The sequence below is a fragment of the Vulpes vulpes genome, unplaced genomic scaffold (genome assembly GCF_048418805.1).
Source record: "Vulpes vulpes isolate BD-2025 unplaced genomic scaffold, VulVul3 Bu000000738, whole genome shotgun sequence".
NCBI lineage: Eukaryota > Metazoa > Chordata > Mammalia > Carnivora > Canidae > Vulpes > Vulpes vulpes.
The window spans coordinates 104,922-128,746 of record NW_027325680.1 but is presented as its reverse complement, the minus strand read 5'-3'; the positions used below and the strand labels follow the sequence as shown (position 1 = coordinate 128,746).

At 34.5% G+C, this 23,825-nt stretch overlaps 2 long non-coding RNA genes across 3 annotated transcripts in view; one reads left to right on the top strand and one right to left on the bottom strand.

Moving 5' to 3' along the window:
* LOC140596575 (uncharacterized) overlaps window positions 1–23,825 on the bottom strand; it is a 94,981-nt gene that overhangs the window by 29,762 nt on the left and 41,394 nt on the right. Inside the window, exon 4 of one of the 2 annotated variants that reach the window (XR_011998496.1) lies at window positions 163–444. The exons of the other annotated variant lie outside the window; for it this stretch is intronic. This is a non-coding gene — a long non-coding RNA (uncharacterized lncRNA). Of the gene's footprint in view, window positions 1–162; window positions 445–23,825 lie in introns of those variants that run through there. 2 annotated transcript variants of the gene reach the window in all.
* Window positions 1–23,825, top strand: part of LOC140596576 (uncharacterized) — a 72,585-nt gene that overhangs the window by 43,667 nt on the left and 5,093 nt on the right. The gene's annotated exons all lie outside the window — the stretch shown is intronic.

Here is a 23,825-nt window from a genome sequence, read left to right as displayed (position 1 = left end):
GCCTCTGATATAAGTGTGTTTACTGCCTCACCTCTAAGCCAAAGCCACATATTTCAAGTTCTGGCTGTGGAAATACTCCAGTAATAGGTACCTGTGTTGAGGTACCCCCAAAACATCCCCAGACACAAGGTTTTGCTGGAATTCCATTACTCATTGTTATCTTCATGGTTATAGTTTATTAGGGGAGAAAAGATACAGACACAATCAAAGAGAAAAAAATTCATGGAGGAAAATTCAAAACAATACAGGCAAGAACTTCCAGGCACCCATCCCAGTGAAGTCACAAAATACATGCTTAACTTCTCTGAAGTGATGTGTGACAGCATGTGCAAAGTGTTGCCAACTAGGGAAGCACATTTGAGCTTGATTGTTCAGTTTTCCTGGGAGTCAGTTGTAGGAATACAGGGCCTGAGTACTGACCTCTGTTATTCTAGCTCCAAACCCCTGGAGAGAAAGTAGATTTTCACAATAAATTACGTGTTAGTATATACCATCTGGACAAACTGGTACACTGTGGGTCCAGGCTTTAGGCAGGCTAACATGCCCTTACTAGAACATTCAAGAAGCTTAGTTCTCAGGAGCTGACCAATGGCCAGTCCTGAAAATAAGCCTTTCTTTAGAAAATGTACATGTTTGAGCAACCCAGATCTGCTGTTTTTCCTTTCCTGAATAGTACCCTTTTCTGTATCTGTCAGAATAGGCTGGGAGTAAAATTTGAAAGGACAGAAGTAAAATTTCAGTGCTTTAGTGCATTAAAATCTAATTCTTATTACTGCAACAAATCCTTGTAGAGTTAGTTGGGAACTCTATTCTATTTCATTCTCATTTAGAAGGTTGGGGAATAAAAAAAAATCTACTTTTAAAGTTTTAGCCTAGAAATGACACACATTTCAGTAATAAAAGTAAGTCACATAGTAATAGCTAATTTTTTTCAAATAGCTTAGAAGTAAAATTTTACCCTGTATACAGAGAGCAGAAAGCTATAAGGATTGGTGGATGCTACTAATGACTTGTATGTTATTATATTTATAATTAAAATGTGATTATTTTACCTATACAGTGTATATAAAATATGTAATCATATATATTTTATGTTTGTACTAGTGTATTATTATATTTGTTTATTGATTTTACAGAGGTCTCAGAGATAATTCTCACAGTTTAATATCACTTCTGAAGTTAGCTATTGAATGTACAGTACCTTTCTTTTTTTTTAAGATTTTATTTATTTATTCATGAGAGAGGCAGAGAGAGAGAGAGAGAGAGAGGCAGAGATACAGGCAGAGGGAGAAGAAGGCTCCATGCAGGGAGCCCAACGTGGGACTCGATCCCAGATCCTGGGATCAGGCTCTGGGCCAAAGGCAGGTGCTCAACTACTGAGCCACTAAGGCATCCCTGTTTTTATTTTTATTTTTTAAGGATTTTATTTATTTATTTATTCATGAGAGACACAGGGATAGAGGCAGAGACATAGGCAGAGAGAAGCTGGTTCCCTGCTGGGAGCCTGATGCAGGGCCCTGGGATCATGACCTGAGCAGAAGGCAGAAGCTCAACCACTGAGCCACCCAGGTGCCCCTGTACTTTTCATTTGAATGACTATATGAAAAATATTCCTTTTACTTACAAATCTGTAGGTTTTCCATTCAGGACCAAACATTCCATTTCTTACAGAAGCTGAAGTTTGCTTTTAACAAGTTGCTTTTGACCTTCTTAGGGGGCTAAAGTGTTAAATATTAAAGATCACAATCTGCCAGAAACAGATTCCTGTATCCACTTAGGCTTTGTGTTGAGATTCCAAAGGCCTAAATTTTAGGAGGGAGGGTAAATACAAAGTAGATAAACTTCCATAGAATTGTGGCCCAAACATGAATTCTTTGAATCTCTGAATGAAATAGATTTGGTATTTCTAGTACTTTTAGCCTAGCCAATTACAAAAGTAAATTTTATCTGAGGAAGATAACATTATCTGTAGGTATATGACATAGCTCTACAATTTTTCATATATAAGGTATCAAATTTAATAAATAAAAAAGCTGGGATGCCTGGGTGGCTCAGCGGTTTGGCGCATGCTTTCAGTCCAGGGCATGATCCTGGAGTCTCGGAATCAATTCCCACATCAGGCTCCCTGCATGGAGCCTGCTTCTCCCTCTGCCTGTGTCTCTGCCTCTCTCTCTCTCTCTGTCTGTCTCTCATGAATAAATAAATAAAATTTTTTTAAAAAATTAAAAAGCTAAATGAGACATCACACTAGTAAAATAAAACAAAAATAATGAGAATAACACCAAAGGTTAAATAACAGAGTCTAATTTTAGGCTTACCACCAAAATAATATTACAAAATACATAACTAAATTTAATACAGATAAAATGGTTACAGAAGTTCAAAATTGTCTTGTAGTTATTTAAGATATTAAATCTACCTATAAAAACACACAAAGAAAACTGAAGGCCTAGATGGTCCCATCCTTGAATTATACCAATTATGAAATAATGCCAATATTATAAATTTTTTTTCAGAGAATGGTTAATGAAGGAATATTTTTGATTGTATTTTATAAAGCTGGTATAATATTCATATTGAAACTTATCAAGAATTATAAGAAAGGAAATGTGCAGGAAAATTTAATGATTATGTAAATATAACAGGTTCTCGTAAACTGAATCTAATGTAGGCACTGTACAAATAAGCAGGTATTACCACATATATTTTATTTGGTTAATGATTGAAAGAAAAAGATATTTTTGATTTTTAAAATATTTTTCTAACACATATTATGGAAGTTCGTCCTGGAATATATCTAACAGTCTACTTCTCTTTGAAGAGAATAGCAGAAAGATTAAGATATCTATACATAGACATTTCAGTCACCTTTTTGTAGGTTGTGCTACTACTTTCACTTTTCTCAGTCTTGACAAATTGTCTTTGCTTAATAAAAGACAAGTATGTTTCTGACAGATGTCATCCTTATAATGCCAAGATAAGTGGACAAAAGTCCATGTATAAAGAATGGAGAAATATGTCATCTGATTAGTTTTCTCAACTTACCTGTTTGTTCCATTTGTTCGTTTATTTCAGTGTACCTGTTTTTTTCTATGGCATTTTTACCTTTTCCAAAATAAAAGCAAACTGAACTGAAAATGTCAAGAGTATCTGAGAAAATGAAAAACGACAAAGCTATACAACATGGCATACTTTTATGGCTAGTTCTCTAATTTGAAGGTGCAGAGACTGCAAAGTAAGAATAGGATTTACTTAAGAGGATAAATCAAAATGGAATAATTTACAAATGCATTTTCCTGTAACACACTCATTTGGAACCTATAATTTAGCCAGAGCAAGTCCATTTATATTCAATTACAAGACATCTGTAGGGAAATTGGTATGAAATCAAATTCAATATATGTGGGAAAGCTCTTAGAAATCATTTGCTTCCAGTGTCACCAAGGAGTTTCCTGGGACTTCTTGGAACACCAGGATGGAGAGGAATTTCACAGGATATTACTGTTTCCTCAGAAATTATTTAAGGAGAACACATTGTCATGGGAACTTTAAGTGGTAGATTCATTATGCAGCATAAGTGGATTTCAAATATAATGCAAAATTTAATATCCTAACTAGATTTTTCAGTGGGACTTTTGTATTTGTGTTGTATTTTAGAGTTGGGATAGAAAAACTGACATATAATTCCATGTTATAGGTTAGGCTCTTGGGAGTTATATAACAAATGAAAATATATGGCATCTGCCCTTGACAGATGGTACTTAATTCTGGAACTAAAAAAGTAATAATAATTAAGAATTTAAGGGGAGCCACTCTACATATTTTGTCAGAGAACTTACTTCAAACCATTTCTATATTTATTGAGCTCTGCACCTTACAACTGCAATTTTGTTAGACAAACTAATTCCCCATTTTTTGGAGAACATTGACACAACATGATAGGAACTCACTTGCCATTCTCTTTCTCACAAATTTTATGGTATCTTTCCCTTTCTTTCTTTTCCTTGATTTCTGTAGAATATTTATCATTTCTTCTCTCCAAGGCAAATCACTCTTCTATCTTAGGACTGTCTCCTTTCTCAAGAGTTTTGTTTTTTATATCACTTCCTTCTTGGCATTTTATACTCTACATCTCCACTTAATAGTTATTTCCACTTGCTTTTCTAACTTTATTTAAGTCTCTCCTATCCTGATCAAATCTTTCAGTCCACAACCATTCATTCTTTTAATCATTAAACTTCTTGAAAGATCAGCCTATATAATCTGTTTCTATTTCATCACCATATACTCATCTTTTAATCTTCTATAATAACACTTCACTATTCAATCCTATATTTGTAACTGCTCTTAATGGGACAGCAATATAAAGTACTAGAGAATTTTTTTACTCTCTATCCTTAAAAGCCATTTGTAGCCGTTTGCCATTCTTTCTTCTGCCATAGCTGTTATTTTCTTGTTTCATTTATCTTCGGTTTATTGTTACATCTAACATCCTAGTTTAAATCTTCATTCCTTACAGCTGAATGGTCAACACTGATTTCTAACTATTGGGGTATCCTTAATCTCTATGTCTTCTAATTCAGTATGCACAGTTACTAAATGAATCTTTCTGAAGCATTTATCTGATAAGTAGTATAATGTAGAACACATCTGCTGAATTCCCATTGTTTACAGAATAAAGACTAAAAGGCATTAACTTGTTTTTCAGGCACTCTAGTCTGATTCCAAATCATTTTACTGATTTTACTTTTTACTACTTCTTTTCATGAACCTTAATATCTTGCCCATATGTTTGCTTGTTTATGCATTTGCTCCCGTTTTTCTGTAAAGCATCTATCCTTTATAGCACATTCACAATTCCTTCTGATTCATCAATCCTTCCCTGATGTTTTAAGCAGAAGAATATATGCTTTCTCTTTTTAATTTCCTTTAAAAAATTATTGTTTATAAAATATAGCAAGGCAATAGTGATATATGAGAAACAACATAGACATAAAAATTATAAAAAATATTTTGTGCCATATTTTAAATGTAATAAGTTATAATATCTTATTAATATAGTATCCTATTTGACTTTAAGATTTTTCTGGCTTTCCTCTCTACAAACTAGTTTATTAGACTATCCAACTATATAACTAGTCAACTTTATTTTCAGTTAATTAAGTGAAAATAATATTGGTTCTCTTGGCAAATACAAGATTACAAATAATTTTTGGTAATTTTTAATGTTGAGAAGGATATTCCTGCTGATATGATGGATGATTTTTTTTTAAACTGTTGAGTTTAGGGAATTTTCTATATATGTAGATTTTAAGTTCTTTATCATATATGTAGTTTTTAAATATTTTCTTCCATTATGTACTTTTTATTTTCATCCTCTTAGCAGAATCTCTCATAGAGAAAAGCAAAAATTGGGGGATCCCTGGGTGGCTCAGGGGTTTAACGCCTGCCTTTGGCCCAGGGCACGATCCTGTAGTTCTGGATCGAGTCCTACGTCGGGCTCCCAGCATGGAGCCTGTTTCTCCCTCCTCCTGTGTCTCTGCCTCTCTCTCTCTATGTCTACCATAAATAAATAAATAAGTAAAATCTAAAAAAAAAAAAAATAAAAGAAAAGCAAAAATTTTTAGTGATATCCTGTTTATCATGTTTTTCCTTTATGGATTGTATTTTTTTGTGTTATGTTAGGAACTCTTCACCAAACCCAGGTGATCAAGATTTTCTCCTATATTTTCCATTACAGTTTTATATTCTTATGCTTTATATTTAAATCTACAATTTATTTTGAGTTAATTTTTGCAAAGTTGTAAGATTTAAAGTTTTTTCTTTCCGGGCATCCTGGGTGGCTCAGCGGTTTAGCGCTGCATTTAGCCCAGGGCCTGATCCTGGAGTCCCAGGATCGAATCCCATGTCGGGCTCCCTACATGGAGCCTGCTTCTCCCTCTGCCTGTGTCTCTGCCTCTCTCTCTATGTGTGTCTCTCGTGAATAAATAAATAAAATCTTTTAAAAAAATTTCTTTCCTCTCTTCTCTCCTTTCTTCTTCCTTTCTCTGCTTTCTTCCCCACTCCTCCCTCTTTTATTCTCTCCGCCTTTCTCATTCTCCTTTCCTTTCCTTTCCTTTCCTTTCCTTTCCTTTCCTTTCCTTTCCTTTTCCTTTTCCTTTTTTCCTTTTCCTTTCCTTTCCTGTCTTGAATAAAGATATCCTATTGTTGTAGCACTTAGTTGTTAAAAAAAATCCTTCTTTTGAATTGCTTTTGCATTATCATATAAAATCAGTTAGCTATCCTTGTGTGTAACTATTTCTGGGTTCTTTTTTTAAGATTTTATTTATTTATTCATGAGAGACACACACAGAGAGAGAGAAAGAGGCAGAGAGGCAGAGACACAGGCAGAGGGAGAAGCAGGCTCCATGCTGGGAGCCGGACATGGAACTCAATCCCAGGTCTCCAGGATCAGGCCCTGGGCTGAAGGCAGCACCAAACCACTGAGCCACCAGGGTTGCCCTATTTCTGAGTTCTTTATTCTGTTTCATTGATCTGTGTGTCTCTTCATTCCTCAATATCATGCGCTCTTGGTTACTGTAGCTATGTAATAAATCTAAGAGTAGTTAGAGTGAGTCCTCCCACTTTATTTTGCTTTTCTAAAATTATTATAGTGATTTTAGTTTTTTTTCCATATTAATTTTAGAATAATCTCACCAGTGTTTACGTAGTATTGCTAGAATTTTGATGGGGGGACGATTGACATCTTCAGTGTGTAGAGACTTTAACAGACACAGCATATCTTTCCATTTATCTAAGTCATTTTTTTTATTTCCTTCAATAGTATTCTGTAATTTTCAGCATGTACATGTTCTGTTAGCTCTGTGTTTAAGTATTTCCTTACTTTTGAATTATGTAAATAGTTTTATATATCTAATTTTTCTGCTTCAGTGCAGAATATATAACTACAGTTGATTTTCTATGTTGATATTATACCTACATTTTGAAGAACTCACTTATTAGTTTTAAGAGTTATTTGTAGGTTCTTTGGAATTTTCTATATAATCATATCATTTGCAAATATTTTACTTATATGTCAATAGTTACATATTTCTACTTTGTATTAAATATGAGAGTTGTAGTGTATACCTTCACTAATTTTATTTGCTTTTTGTTTTTTTTAAAGTAAGAAAATATTTAAATTCAATTAGCCAATATAAAGCATATACTTATTTTCAGATGTAGTGTGCAATGATTTATCAGTTGTGTATAACACCTGGTGCTCATCAGATCACATGCCCTCATGAATGCCTATCAGCAAATTACCCCATTCCCGCATTCCCTACCCCTCCATCAACTCTCAATTCGTTTCCTATAGTTAAGTCTCATGGATTGTCTTCTTGTCTGATGACTTCCCATTCAGTTTTCTGTCCCTTACTCTATGATCCTCTGCACTCTTTTTTATATTCCACATATAAGTGAAACCATATGATAATTGTTTTTCTGATTGACTTAATTTCACTCAGCATAATGCCCTCCAGTTATACCCACACTGATATAAATAGTAAGTGTTCTTCTTTTCTGATGGCTGGGTAATATTTCAATGTATATATACACCATATCTTCTTTTTCCATTCATCTGTTGATGGACATTTCAGCTCTTTCCACAGTTTAGCTATTGTAGACATTGCTGCTATGAAATTGAGGTGCAGCGCCCCTTTGCTCACTACATTTGTATCTTTAGGGTAAATATCTTGTAGTGGAATTGCTGGGTCATAGTTCTAGTTTTAACTTCTTGAGGAACTTCCATATTATTTTCCAGAATGCCTGTACCAGTTTGCATTCCCTCCAATAGTGCAATAGTCTTCCCCTTTCTCCACATCCTTGCCAACAGTTGTTGTTTCCTGTCTTCTTAATTTTAGCCATTCTGACTGGTGTAAAGTGGTGTGGTTTTGATTTAATTTTAAAAACGTGTAAGGACTGAACTTTAGTATTTCACATTAATAGTCCTCAATAAATAATTTTGGATGAATTGGATAAAATTTTCTAATTATCTAATTCATATCTATATAAAACATAATATAGTAGAGTGAATTGTGAATTATTCTATTGTTATATTGCATGTAAACCCCCAATATTTGGGAATTTTCCCAGCAATGTGTGGAATTATATCTGCAATGGAGTCTGTGGATTCTAATATTGTATAACAACCCCAATTTATTATGAATGGGTTGTACTTGTCAGATTCCCGATTCTGTCATTTGTCTGTTATCCTGGTGCTAACTGTACTAAGTGAATTGCCAAAGGACTTCAACAACTTTTAAAATGGGAAGTCCATGCTGTCATTTCAGATCTATTGAATTAAAATCTCTTGGTCCTGAGGCTCTGGAATATTATTTTTAAAAATCTCTTTAATTTTTAAAATTATGTATATTGCATGATTCCATTTGTATAACATCTATGAAATAACATAATTACAGATATGGAGGATAGTTTAGTAATTGCTAAGGTTTGGAAGTAGACAGGGGAGCAAGGGAATGTGGTTGTAAAGGAGTAGCATGAATGAATTTCATCATGGTGCATTTAAGTATCTTGATTATGGCAAAGGTTACATGAAGCTGCACATATGATAAAGTTGCATGAAATGCACATGCATGTACACATACACACACACAACACACACACGCTAAGGCACTTATAACTGGTGAAATCATATTAAGCTCTGGATTATAGTAATGTCAATTTCCTGGTTTTGATATACTGTATTCATGCAAGATGCTAATATTGGGGAAGGCCGGGTAAAGGGTTCATAAGACTTCACTGTATTTTTCTCTGAAACTTCTTGCAATTCTGCAATTACTTTTAAAAATAGAGTTTAAAAACAAAAAATCAAAACAAAATCTTCTCAGATAACTTTCATGCAGCCTCTTGACCCTGTCTTGGCTGGCATTTGGGAGCCCCTTCATAGGAACCTATTGAGGTAATTCATGAGGAAGTTGCATAAACATTTATCTCTTTGATGGTAAAAATATTATAAAACTGTCATTAAAAATATGTGACTTTTAGTTTGAGTATCACAGAATCACTGTCAGGCATATGTTAGAAACATACTGCTTAATTTAAAATTAATCCACCCATCTCTTTCTGTTCCACAATGGGCTGCCCAGACCTTTCATTATAGTGATAGAAGATAAAATGAATCTCAGACTCCCCACATTGGTAGATAATATATCCTGGGTAAGCTATAATTGGTAGTCATTTCAGTATTGAGGAAGGTCACTGGATTTGCATGATTATTCTTTTATTGTGAATGTTTAATTCACATTTGATCCTATGAAGTGACATCTTTGGTTCTCTGGTTCATAATCCCAATGGGAGTTATTCATTAGCAGTGGGTAACAAGATGAACTAACAAGATGAACATGAGTGCACAATGTCATTTCTTACTTATAAAAACAGTGCAATACTGGGATTCATGGTGAGAAGAAGAATGTGTTGATACTGTGAGATAAATCTCTCATTATACTCAGCATCCCAGCATGGTTAAAACCTTTCATGGGTACTACATTAAGTTTTGGCTCTGCAACTTAAAAGGAACTTACAGAGGATTAAAAGAGAGTTCCATAAATGATTAAAGTATTAAATATATGACCTCCAAAAGAAGGTTAAAGGGACTGTAATTTTTTAGCCTAAAGACTAAGAAGCCAAGAGATAAGTTAGAATTATCTGTTAAGAACATTACAGGCACTGTATGTTGGTAAATTGAACACCAATAAAAATTAATTAAAAAATTAAAAAAAAAAGAATATTACAGGCAATTATATGGAGAATACTATATTGTATTCTCTAATTCTTCTCAACATGCCTGGAAGAGCTGAACATAAATTGTAGCATAAGGAACTTAGATTATATTTTAAATGGAATTTCAAGAAAATTAGGTCTTTTAGATATTTAAAATTATTGTCTATGGGTATTGTAGCAATTCTATCATGAAAGTAAATAAAAAGAATATTCAATCAAATTATATCTAATTGAATTGACCTACTTGAAGGAGTCCTGGGGATGAAGTGACTTTTCTGTCAGAGAAACCCCTCAGGTAAGAGTTGCTGTAAATAATGTCACTCATATTGAACAGCAACAACAATTAAGGCACTTACATAAATTATATAAAGCATATATGTCTCTTTTTGCAATGGTGGAAAAAAATGTTTTCTGATCAAATGAAATGCTTTCGGACTCCCTTTATGGGAGTCAATCATAAGCAAAATTATACTCTTTATCTGCGGAGTCTTTTCTTGAGCTCCCATATAGTATATTTATCTACTTTCTACTTTAGGAGTGTCGTGTTTTCCTTTTCTCCCTGTCTCTTCTCCTGTCCTTGTGGAATCATTTGTTTATGTATTCTACAAATACTTACTGAATATCTAATATGCTACAGGCACCCTGTTGGCTCTGAGGATACAGTGAAAAAGAGTAAAACAAGGCAGGAATGACTAGAGTCATCATGGAGCTGACAGCCAAGAAAGCATACAGAGAAGTAAACAATAAAATAAAAGATGCAAGGGGACCATGTAGGAGAGATAACTGACTTGTTAAGTAAGGATCACTTGATTGTACTTATGTGGTTCTATTTCTGGGCTCTACGTGCTTTTCCATTGGTTTATCTATTATTTTGCTAATATACAGTGTCTTGATTATAACTTTATATAAGTAATATATAAAGTAACATATATATAATTACATATAGAGTATATACATGTATATATATACATAATAATATTTCTCCTTTTAGTTCTATCAGTATTCATGTTTAGTAGCCCTATTATTTTGTGTGTGTGTACACACACACACACATGCACACAAACTATATGTATATATGTATATTATTCTTGCTATTATATCCCTTTGATGTGTCACCCCTTTTTATCATTGTTTTGGAGACTACCTTTTCCTGATATTAACATAGACAGTCCAGCTTTCTTATTTACTGTTGTATATTGTATCCTTTTCCATCCTTTTACTTTCATCCTCTTTATGTCTTTGTAATTAAGTGTGCTCCCTATGGATAACCATAGTAGATTCTTGCTTTTGTATACCACCTGATTATTTGTGCCTTTTGACTGGAGTGCTAGTCCACTTATATTTCATGTGAGTACATTAGTCAGCTTGAGCTGCCATAAAAAGAATACCATAGACGAGGTGGCTTAAACGACGTGTATTTATTTAATTTTCTCACAGTTCTAGAAGCTAGAAGTCCAAGATCAAGATTCTGGCCAATATGATTTCTGGAGGGAACTCTCTTCCTGGCTTGTGATGGCTGCCTTCTTTCTTGCTGTATGCTCCCTTGGTCTTTCCTCAATGAGTGTACAAGTGGAAAAACAATGGAGGGTGGGAAGGAGGGAGGAAAACAGGGAGAAAGGGAGGTCTCTGGTATCTTTTTTTATATTTACAATAATCTTGTGGGATCAGAACCTTAGAGTCCCCATCTTCAAATACAGCCACACTGGGGATTAAGGCTTCAACATATGAATTTTGGGAGGACCCAAACATTCATTACAAAACAGTGAGCATTGTTTTTGTTTGTTTTGTTTTGTTTTTACTTAGGTCTGCTCTTTTGCTATTTATTTTCTGTTTGCCTTATTAGTTTATTCTTTCTATCTCTGGACTTTGTGATACTTTTTTTTTTTTTTTAGTGTTCTACATCTAATCAATTCAGTGAATTGCTTTAAGTAAAATGGTTAATTCTTAAAATAGCTAATTCCCTTCCTTCATATCATTTAATTATTTTTTTAAAGATTTTATTTATTTATTCATGAGAGACACACACAGAGAGAGGCAGAGACATAGGCAGAGGGAGAAGCAGGCTCCATGCAGGCAGACATGGGACTCAATCCCAGGTCTCCAGGCTCAGGCCCTGGGTTGAAGGTGGTGCTAAACTGAGCGAGCCACCTGGGCTGCCCTTTCTTCCCCCTTTTTTATTGTTACTTTCATCATTCATCTTTTCCTTGAACTACTTTTAAGATTGCATTTTCTACCACTGTGTTAGTTAATATAGAAATTAATGCACATATACCTAATATTTCAGAGTTTAAATTTGATGAATATATTTATACACCAAAACACAAGAGCTTAACAAAATGTAAATTCTGACTTTCTGTTGTATATTACTGTTGTTATTTGGCATAATTAATCTTGCTGTTGTCATTTTAAGTTCATAAGACATTATCACTGATTTATACTCTCTAAATATGTTTAGATTTACCCATATTTTTTCCACTTTCATTGATCTGTATTTCCTCTTACATCTCAGATAGTCTGCAGCTATATTCCTTCTGCTTGAAGTAGATTCTTTAAACATTCCACAAAACCTCAAGCTCTCTCCATTTATTTTATTTTTAAAAAAGAATTCCTGGAAGTATCTTTTTAAACCTTTGTGAATGCATTTTTTTTTTTGCATTTGAATATAGCATTCTAGGTTGTGGCAAACATTAATTCTCATCAATTTTATATTTTTTTCTCGTTCAGGCACATAGAAGACCTTACCTACATTTGGGTAGGGGCATATTAATATGGGTCTGCATACGGAGATATGAGAATAAGAGATTGGTATCACTGTATTGTAAGAAAAACTCAAAGACATTTGGGCAATGGATAGTAAAGGAACTTGTGGCAAAGCTAGGAAAGATCATAATTCATTTTTTGCAGTGGCAGAAACCTTAGTGGAACTGTGGTCTGCCCAAGGAGGAAGCTTAGAATGTGAATAATGTTAGGAAATGAGTTTGGACAACAATATGAGTAGAGTGTGTACATTTTATTTGCTGTCTTTAGCAATGTAGTACAAGAAAGAGAATAGCTTGGGAAAAAGTAAGTAATTTTGTATGTAGAAAGGAACGGTAATATTGAGGCTCCATAAATTTGGAGCCTTTCCAGGTATAGAAGAACCAACTGCTACATAAGGTAGTTGAAAATTCTTTTGAAGGAAAGTCTTCCAGTGAATCCCTTAATTTGTTTAAATTGCCTATGGGTAAGAATGAATTTTAATTTCAATACACTCTCTTTGCTTCCACAGCCATCCATTTCTTTTAAACAATGGTTTAGCTGTGATTTATCTTGTTTTTGTAGCTGTTAGACTTCCTGCGACCTACTTCCTCTTTATCAGTTGTATGAATTTTCTCCTCAAAACTTTTTTTTTAATACACAGTTGTAGTGTTAAACATTTCTTGAGTCTGGAATTAAAAATCTTGTGACCACTTAAGTCTTCAAATAACCCTTGACTCACATACTCTTATAAGCAGAGAGTGGACTGAGAAGGCCAGGTAGCTTCCAAGGAAGAAAGAATATTATCCAACAACCACTTTAGCTAAAGCAAAAGAGAGTGTGACTCTCTTAGAGCAGGTGTCAGCAAAATTTTTTGTAAAGAACATAGCAATATTTTAGCCTTTGTAGGACTTATGGTCTCTGTTACTACTACTTAGTTCTGCCATAAAAGTAGCCACAAACAATATTTAAATCAATGTTTGCAGCGGTGTTCCACTAAAACTCTATTTAAAAATAAATTTGGCCAAGGGCTAGTTTTCACCCTAAGGCTGCAGTTTGCTGACTGCTGCTCTAGAGATTGAGCCAGGCATCATGGGACAGATCTGTATAGAGTTACTTTCTAAACAATGGAAACAGGACCTAATAATAATTCCTGTTAGGAGGATCATGACTGCCCTAGCATAGTATGTCTCTGTGCCTTTGCATGTCTTCCATTCTTCCCTTCTCTGAATGGGTGTAATTATCATCCCTCTTAAGCCATTTGATATTACATGTAAGTGCAGGTAACTTGTTTATTTAAATTACAACAGTATGACCTAGTCTATCATGGCTAAATAGAGTGACAGATTATAGTCTTTCTTCCTATTGACAGTGTCATTTTACTGTAATTTTACATATTTTACATTGCTTATTGTGCCTGAGAACTCTTTTTTATGAATCTAAAGGCTTTACCTTGGAAGGTAATCTCTCTCTCATTTTAGGATTCTGCTGAAACTCACATTTTCCCCCATACAGATATCTGCTGATTTCTGTTTTACTTAAGCTGATTGTGATTTGTTGCTTTTCTTGAATCTTTAGCTGTTTGTCTTTTGTTCATTTACAGAATTCTCACAGCTATCTATCTTTTTCTCAGGGCCATTCTCTTTCTCCTCTCCTACAGCAACCATGAAGGGACTGTAGAATCATCTTGTAGTATCCTATTTGTCTTCTACCCTATCTTTCAGATCTAATATCTCTTGCCTTACTAGGCTGTGTTCTGGAAATTTTCTTTTAATCTTTTTTAACCTTTAAAGCTACCCATCCCATTTTTAATTTTACTTACTATATCATTCAGTTATTATGATGTCAGTTACTATTTCTAGAATATTTATGATTATTTTTGAAATCTTCTTAATCATTTTTCTTACTTATATTTCCTACAAATGTATTCAAGTTTTTCTTTTTTCTTTTGAACTTATTAGGCACAGTTAATAAATTGTATGACTGATTTTAAAATTTACTTACCAAGTGACTTGTTTATGCGTGTGAGTTTTGCCTTGAATTGCTTGTTTCTCTATGCAACCTAATCTGTGACCATTTTTAGGTATTCCTTGACTTGAGTTTCTCCAGACAGATTTGCATTTGCTATGGTCTCCTGCCTAGGGCCACTAACAACCAGGATCACTTTAAATTTTAATTCTGCCTTTGATATTTGATGTTTTTGAGAGAACCTACAGGTAGCATGTTGGGATGAAAAGTCAGTGCTAGAGCTATTTCAGGATTTTGAATTTTCAAAAAGGATTTTTGTTTATTCTGTCAAAGTTCAGGTAATTGAGCTTCCCTTCTGCAGCTACCTCAGCGCAGCTTATTTCTCGCTGAATCTTACCCCAAAGGTGTACCCTTTGGAATGCTAAATTCTACCACAGATATCTTCAGGTTTTCTACCTCCTCCCTGCCTTCCTGTGTTCAAAAGTCAATTCAGAAGCCTTTGGTCCCAGAGGAGAGTGAATAACCCAAGGGTAAAAGCCACCTTCACCTCTCACTTTTTTCCCCTTAAACAGGATTCTGTTCTCACTTCACTTGTGGGTTTCTTTCAGTGCCCTTCTGCAGTGTTTAGAGACCTACCTGGGTGTGTTTATTTCCATCTGTCATTTTGTTCCATCTGGAAAACCATCAGAGTATATAAGATGCCATCCTGCAGGAGACAGAAATTCATTCCCACCACTTCTCCAATTTATAAAGTGCTTTAACTGTTTGCCTTGTGTTTGCCTTCTGCATGATTTATGAAAAGAAATGGTGTCTCTCTTGTTCACCAGTACGTCCAGCACTCAGCAAAGAGCCTGGCCCAGGGCAGCTAGTGGGTAATTGTTTGCAGAATGGATTACTTGAGTAATGAGACTTTCTTCATGTCACCAGATTGTTTTAGACCCTAAAGGCTGCTGTTCCTTTTGTCCAGCACAGGTGTCTCTGCCCATCTCTTCACTTTTCTCTCTGGTTCTCCCTTGAATCTCATGAATAGCTTTTTTAAATTAAGTTATGAAAGAGCTAACACGAGCGCTGCAAGTGTCACCATGCATGGCACATCGTTGAAATTCAATACACGGCAGTCATGACCTGCTTTCTCCTAAGTCCTGTCTCACCCATGTCCCAGTTCTGTTTCAGAGTCTGAGATACACATTGATCTCTCCTATGGTTTATGATTTAATTTTGGTTTGATTTTAATGATTCTCCTGTATTATAAATCATAGAAATAACACCTACACATCAGGCAGTAAAATTGTATTAAGCAGCTACATTGTTTTCACCTGTGGTTATAAAATTTCTGCTGAAAGATATATGTAATGAAATCTGTCTCTTCATTAACAAACATATTATTATGACCTATCAATATCTTTTCCAGATCTTTGGCTCTGTTATATATGAGGCACTCAATAACATGATGAATATTCAAATAATATATTATATTCAGGCAATATTGACTTTTTGATAAAAAAAAATAAGTATCTCAAAGATCTCAAGTATCTTTCTGTTTCAATAAACACTAATGTGTATTGTCCTTTGTGTTGTTCAAACATATTTACTCTGTTTTGGAAAGTGTAACGATAATAGAAATTTGAAAACTTTTCTCTATTTAGAAATTCTCATTTGGTAAGCAATATAGTAGTAATGTTGACCTTTAATTCTGCTTGTTTTCATTTTAAATATTCTATATAATTTCCCTTATCTGGGAACTTTTCCTTTGGTTTCACTAAGTCCATAGCATTTACCCTTTTGGGGATACTTTTCCCATTTATTATAGACATATCTACATGAAGTATAATTGTTAATTTGCTTGACAGGATTAATCTACTGAAAAACCAAATGGCATTTTACAAAATAAAGTTTTAGATGCACTGATGTTACACTAAACAAATAAATGCAATTTTGGATTTCACTTGTTTCTATGATACTGTTTCCTTGATTTCAAAGAATATCAGAGGGGATCCCTGGGTGGCTCAGTGGTTTGGCGCCTGCCTTTGGCCCAGGGCGTGATCCTGGAGTCCCGGGATCGAGTCCCGCGTCAGGCTCCTGGCATGGAGCCTCCTTCTCCCTCCTCCTGTGTCTCTGCCTCTCTCTCTCTCTCGCTCGCTATGTCTATCATAAATAATAAATATTTAAAAAAGAATATCAGAAAATATGAAATATATCAGAAAAAATTATAGAAAGAAGTTGAAGCACTTCTTAAAACAATTTATCAGGAAAAGCATGATCTTAGACAAGTGTATTATGGGGCAAAATTTCAAAGCAAGATGTAGAGTTTTAATTTAGCCTACCTAGAACTTGTTATGTGTAATGGAAGAAGTAAGCTTTGTTGGGAAAGACCAATAGAATCTTTACCAAAATGAATTATCAGTGAGGCTTTTAAGGAATCTATGCCAAAGAGAAAGGCCAAAATAATTTATATACTGTCTTGTGAATGTGTTATCTTAGAAGATAATAATCTGGTGTTCAGGAATCCAGGTTCTGTACTGGTGGCATTTTTCAAATTCAATAACTCTTTAACATCAGGAATCTGAATTATTGTCTATTAGCAGTGAGACCCTGACCACATAGAGCAAAAATGAGATTCTCTATAAAGAAGATGGGTGGGGAATGCGGTCTCAAATAACTAAATAAGGTTATAAACTGGTCACTACAGTGCTCAAAGGGAACATAGACACAAGCCTAGCCACAAAAATTTAGCTCAGTGAGGAAATTTTGTTATTTGTAAATTTTGGATATTGATTGTTTTGTATTTGTCTTATTGACAATGTTCTAATTCCATATCCTATCCTTGGTGACTCAAATATTCTCACTTTGGTTTTCATCCTATCCCACTGGCTGCTACTCCTCATACAACACCTCTGCGTGTTATACTTTCTCAGCTGAAGCTTTTAATGTTAGCACTTTTCAGGTTTCAAGTACAATATATTTCCAGTGTGGGCAGCTAGGGTGGCTCAGTGATTTAGCACTGCCTTCAGCGGAGACCCAGGATTGAGTCCCATGTCAGGCTCCCTGCATGGAGCCTGCTTTTTGTTCTGCCTGTGTCTCTGCCTCTCTCTCTCTCTCTCTGTGTCTATAACGGATAAGTAAATACAATCTTTAAAAAAGTATGTATAGGGGATCCCTGGGTGGCACAGTGGTTTGGCGCCTGCCTTTGGCCCAGGGCGCGATCCTGGAGACCCGGGATCGAATCCCACGTCGGGCTCCCGGTGCATGGAGCCTGCTTCTCTCCCTCTGCCTGTGTCTCTGCCTCTCTCTCTCTCTCTGTGACTGTAATAAAATAAATAAAAAAAATTTAAAAAAAATAAAATAAAATAAAAAAGTATGTATATATTTCCATTTTAAGACCTAGGGATTCTATGCTTTTCCATGTCATAAATATATACTGATATTTCCCAAGTGGGTTTTAGATGCTTATATTCAGTAGCTTATTTGTCATATTCAGTTGGGACTTTCAAACACATCTCAAACTTGGCAGTTATAAAAGAGAACTCTTCACTTCTGCCCAGAGACATATTATCTCCCTAACATTCACAGAATTATTTATTGATACTAGCAATCTGACTAAATGTTAAATACATACCTGACATTAACGTTCAAAATCTGACCCTAGACTACCATTCTTTTTATTGTGTATTTCCTTACCCAGCCTATATTTAACTCCAAAATATTTGCTTTTAATGCATATGGACCTTGATCATTTTCTAGTTACTCTATTTTTCCAGTTGTCTTCTTGCCTCTGACCTGTTCCATTTATCTTGGATAAGCCAAAATTAATGTTTAAAATAGCCAAAATCAGTTTATTCATTTGGTTTTATTTGTATTCACATACGGGATTTGTTTTTCTCAATCTGACTTATTTCACTTAGCATAGGACTCTCTCAGTCAATTCAAGTTGTCCCAGATGGCACAATCTCCTCCATTTTATGGATGCATAATAGTTCATAAACCTATATGTATATATACCACGTCTTTCTTATCGATTTGTCGATGGACACTTCTGTTGCTTCCATACCTTGGCTGTTGTATATATTGCTGTAATAAACATAGGTGTGCAGATATCTTTTCAAATGAATGTTTTCATAATCTTTGGGTAAATACTCAGCAGTGAAATCATTACATCATATGGTATTTCTCTATTTAATTTTTTTGAGGAACCTCCATACTGTTTTCCACAGGACTGTACCAATTTAAATTTCTACCAACAATGCACAAAGATTTCTCTTACTCCACATCTTCACCAACACTTGTTATTTCTTGTCATTTGATAATAGCTATTCTGACAAGTATAAGGTGGTAGCTGACTGATTTTGATTTTAATTTCCCTGACCAGTGATGTTGAACATCTTTTTGCATGTCTGTTGTCCATATTCCATTCTTTGGAATTATGTCTTTTCAGGTGCTTTTCCCGTTTTAAAAAATTTTTATTTATTTATGATAGCCACAGAGAGAGAGAGAGAGAGAGAGGCAGAGACACAGGCAGAGGGAGAAGCAGGCTCCATGCAGGGAGCCTGACGTGCGACTCCATCCTAGGTCTCCAGGATCATGCCCTGGGCTGAAGGCAGCGCTAAACCGCCAAGCCACCCGGGCTGCCCCCCTGTCTTATTCCTAACCATCGAAGAAAAGCTCTCAGTTTTGCACTATTGAAGATGATATTAGCTGTGGGTTCTTCATATATGGCCTTTATGATGTTGACGTATGTTGAGGATTTTCATCGTGAATGGATACTGTATTTTGTCAAGTGTTTTTTTCTGCATCTACTGACAAGTTCACATGGTTCTTATCCTTTTATTAATGTGGTGTATCACAATGATTGATTTATGAATATTGAATCATCCTTGCATTCCAGGAATGCACCACTAGATTGTGGTGATTTTGTAATGTATTATTGGATTCATTTTGCTAGTATTTTATTGAGAACTTTTGCATCCATGTTCATCAAGGATATTGGTGTGTAGTTCTCTTTTCTGGTAGACTCTTTATATGGTTTGGTATGAGCAAAATGCTGGCCTTATAGAATGAAATTGTAAACTTTCCTTCCTTTTCTATTTTTTGGAATAGTTTGAGAAGAATAGGTATTAAAACTTGTTTAAATGTTGGGTAGAGTTTGCCTGTAAAGCCATCTGGCTGGGGCTTTTTTGTTGATTGGGAGTTTTTTGATTACTGATTCAATTTCTTTACTTGTTATCAGTCTCTTCAAGTTTTATATATTTTTGTGTTTCAGTTTGAGTAGTTTATATGTTTCTAGGAATTTGTCCATTTTTTCCCATTTTATCCAATTTATTGTCATATAGTTTTTCATAATAGCTCTTATAATTATATTTCTGTGGCATTATTTGTTTGTTTTTCTTCTCTTATTTGTGATTTTATTTATTTGGGTCTTCTCTCTTTTCTTTTTGATAACTATGGCTAGAGGTTTATCAATTTTAATAATTTCTTCAAAGAGCTAGGTTCTGGTTTCATTGATCTGTTCTACTGTTTTGTTTTTTTTTTTTTTTCCGGTTTGGTTTTTTGTTTGTTTGTTTGTTTGTTTTTTAGTTTCTATATCATTTATTTCTGCTTTAATTTTTATTATTTCTTTCTCTCCATTGGCCTTAGGTTTCATTTGTTGCTCTTTTCTAGTTCCTTTAGGTGTAAGGTTAGGTTGCTTATTTGAGATTTTTCTTGCTTCCTGAAGTAGGCCTGTATTGTTATATAGTTACAATCCCATTGACAATTATGTAAAAAACAATAAGATCTAAGAATAGGGCAGCCCCAGTGGTTGAGCGGTTTAGCACCGCCTGCAGCCCAGGGCGTGATCCTGGAGACCCCGGGATCGAGTCCCACGTCAGGCTCCTGCATGGAGCCTGCTTCTCCCTCTGCCTGTGTCTCTGCCTCTCTCTCTATATATATATATCTGTCTCTCATGAATAAATAAATAAATAATCTTTTAAAAAAAGGTCTAAGAATAAAGTTAAGGTAGCAAAATATCTGTATTCTGAAAACAGAACATTGATTAAACAAATTAAAGAGGACACAAATAAATAGAAAAACATCCCATGTTCATGGTCAGAAGAAAAAATATTGTTAAAATGCCTATATTACCCAAAGCAATCTGCACATTTAATGCAATCTCTGTCAATATACCAATAGCATTTTTCACAGAGATAGAGCAAACTATCCTAAAATGTGTATGAAACCACAAAAGACTCCAAATAGCCAAAGCAACCTCAAAAAAGAAAAATGAAGCTGGAGGCATCAAAATTCCAGACTTCAAGTTATATTACAAAGCTGTGGTGATCAAACAGTATGGTACTGGCACAAAAATAGACACATAGACCAATGCAACAAAATAAAACCCAGAAGTAAACCCCCAATTATATAGATAATTAATCTTCAACAAAGCAGGAAAAAATATCCATTAGGAAAAGACAATCTCTTCAACAAATGATGTTGAGAAAACTGGACAGCAATATGGAAAAGAATGAAACTGGACTACTTTCTTACATCATACACAAAAATAAATTCAAAATAAATTAAACACCAAAATGTGAGACCTGAAACCACAAACAATATTAGAGGAAACACAGGTACTAAATTCTTCAACATTAATTGTAGAAACTTCCTTCTGGATGTCTCCTGAAGCAAGGGAAACAAAAAGCAAAAATAAACTATTAGTACTCCATTAAAATAAAAAGCTTCTTCACAGTGAAGGAAACAATCAATAAAACTATAAGGTAACCTACATAATAGGGGAGATATTTGCAAATAACATCTGATAAAGGCTAGTATAAAAATATATAAAGAACTTACAAACCTCAACACCCAAAAAAACAAATAATCCAATTAAAAATGAGCAGAAGACATGAATAGACATTTTTCCAAAGACACACAAATGGCCAATAGACACACGAAAAGATTCTCATATACTTATCACCAGGGAAATGCAAATCAAAACTACAATGAGATATCACCTGTCAAAATGGTGAAAATTAACAACACAGGAAACAACAGATGTTGGTGAGGATATGGAGAAAGGGGAACCCTGTTGCACTGTTTGTGGAAGTGCAAACTGATACAGCCACTCTAGAAAACAATATGGAGGTTCCTTATATTTTTAGTATATGTGCTGCTGAAGCGAGCACTGGAAGTTCCTTATAAAGTCAAAAATAGAATTACTCTATGATCCAGCACTTGCACTACTAGGTATTTACCCAAATAATACAAAATTACTAGTTCAAAGGGATACATGCCCCCAATATTTATAGTAGCATTTTCTACAATATCCAAAGTATGGAAACAGTCCAAGCATCCACCAACTGATAAATGATAAAGATGTGACATACATATACAATGGGTTAATACTCAGCGATGAAAAAATAAAATCTTGCCATATGCTATGACATGGATGGAGTTAGAGAGTATTATACTGAGCAAAATAAGTCAGAGAAAGACAAATATGTAATTTCATTCTCATGGGGAATTTAAGAAACAAAACAAATGAGCAAAGGGGGAGAAAAGACAAAAAGTAAGGCAAGGTGAACCAAGAAACAGACTCTCTCTCTTTTTTTTTTTTTTAGAAACAGATTCTTAAATATAAAGAACAGATGAACAGATGGTTACCACTGGGGGTGGGGGGGGAATGGGCAGATGGGTCAAACAGATGATGAGGATCAGGGAGCACAATTTTTGTGATGAGCACTGGTTGTTGTATGGAAGTGTTGAATCACTATATTGTACATCTGAAACTAGTATAACATTGTATGTAATATTTCACTGGAGTTTATTTTTATTTTTTAAAGATTTATTTATTTATTTGAGAAAGAGAGAGAGAGAGAGTGAAAGAGGATGCACCTGCAAGTGGAGAGAGGGGCAGAGGTAGAGTCTTCAAGCAGACTTTCTGCTGAGTAAGGAGCCCAGTCCTGGGTTGGATCCCAGGACCCTGAGATCATGACCTGAGTGGAAACCAAAAGTCGGATGCTTACTGGACTGAACACCCAGACACCACCCAGAGTTAAATAAGAAGTTTAAAAAAAAAAAAAGAAAAAAGAAAAAGAAAGAAATACTGAGACTAAACAAGAGACCCATATTTATCTTCTAATTCCATGGTTTCTAATAATTAGTAATCTGAGTCTACAGCCCAGACATAACACAATCCTCTTCGTATGCATTCCTGCTTTGCTTTGAGCCTATCAACACAACTTCATTTATATTTTACCTAAACTGCCCTTCCTCCTATATCTAAAAACCCTGCCTCTTCCTTTGGTGAGAGGCTACACTTTGTGTTTTTCCCTTGCCCATGCAAGAATTAAATCCATTTTTGTTTTTAAGAATGGGATTGATTCATAATTTGGCAATTTGGAGAGCCTTTATAGATATTAATTTGAAAAATTTTGCCCAATAGAACCTTGAAATTTCCTATATAAGCAGTATAAATTCTAGTACCGCTCCTCCTTTTTGAGCCTTTTATTCATGGTGCAAGTTCCTTTGGTCTTTTCATGTTAAGTAATTAATTTAAAGGTAATCTGAATACTAATCAATATTTACATCTCCATATAATAAATTTAGCAGAATTAGTTTTATTAAGAATTAATAAACACTATGGAGATTATTCCTCTGACTTTGACTCTTTAAAAGAGTTCAACAGATGAACCTTTATTTTTACTAAGTAATACTTCTTATCTTCCTTTATGTTCATTTTATATTATCAAGTATTGTTTTGTGGTTCTGTGGTTTCTTTGTCCTGAGTGTCATAATTTTATAGGACTTAGTTGATAACATTCTTCACCACCATTTCTGCAGTCTTGAGGAAAACAGCAGGTATATGTGTCTTGCGAGGCTGGTATGCATTTTCTGAAGCAACCACTTTGCCCTGAGTCCATGTGAAGAATTCTCTATCTTAACTGTATAAAGGAGTTTTTAATATTATGTATTCATGTTTTCTCTTTTTATTGGAAATCTCACCAATTTTATTAGTGTTTTGAAAGTGCCAGCTTTTGGCTTTTTGATTGTATTTTAATTTCCATACTCTTTAATGTCATTAATGAGAGGGTATTTATTACTTTACTATTATATTTCTTCTATTTTCCTTTTATTCATTTTTTAGATTAAATTTCCTTTTATTGCTACTTTCTGGGGAGAATAATTAGTTCAATTATTTTCATCCTTTCAACTATTTTTTTAAGGATTTATTTATTTATTTGAGAGAGAGACAGAGAGGACAAGCATACCCTTGCAGTAGAGGAAGGAGGGACAGAGGAAAAGGGAGGAAGAAAATCTTAAGCAGACTCTGTGCTGAGGGCAGAGCCAGTAGTGGAGTCTGATGCCAG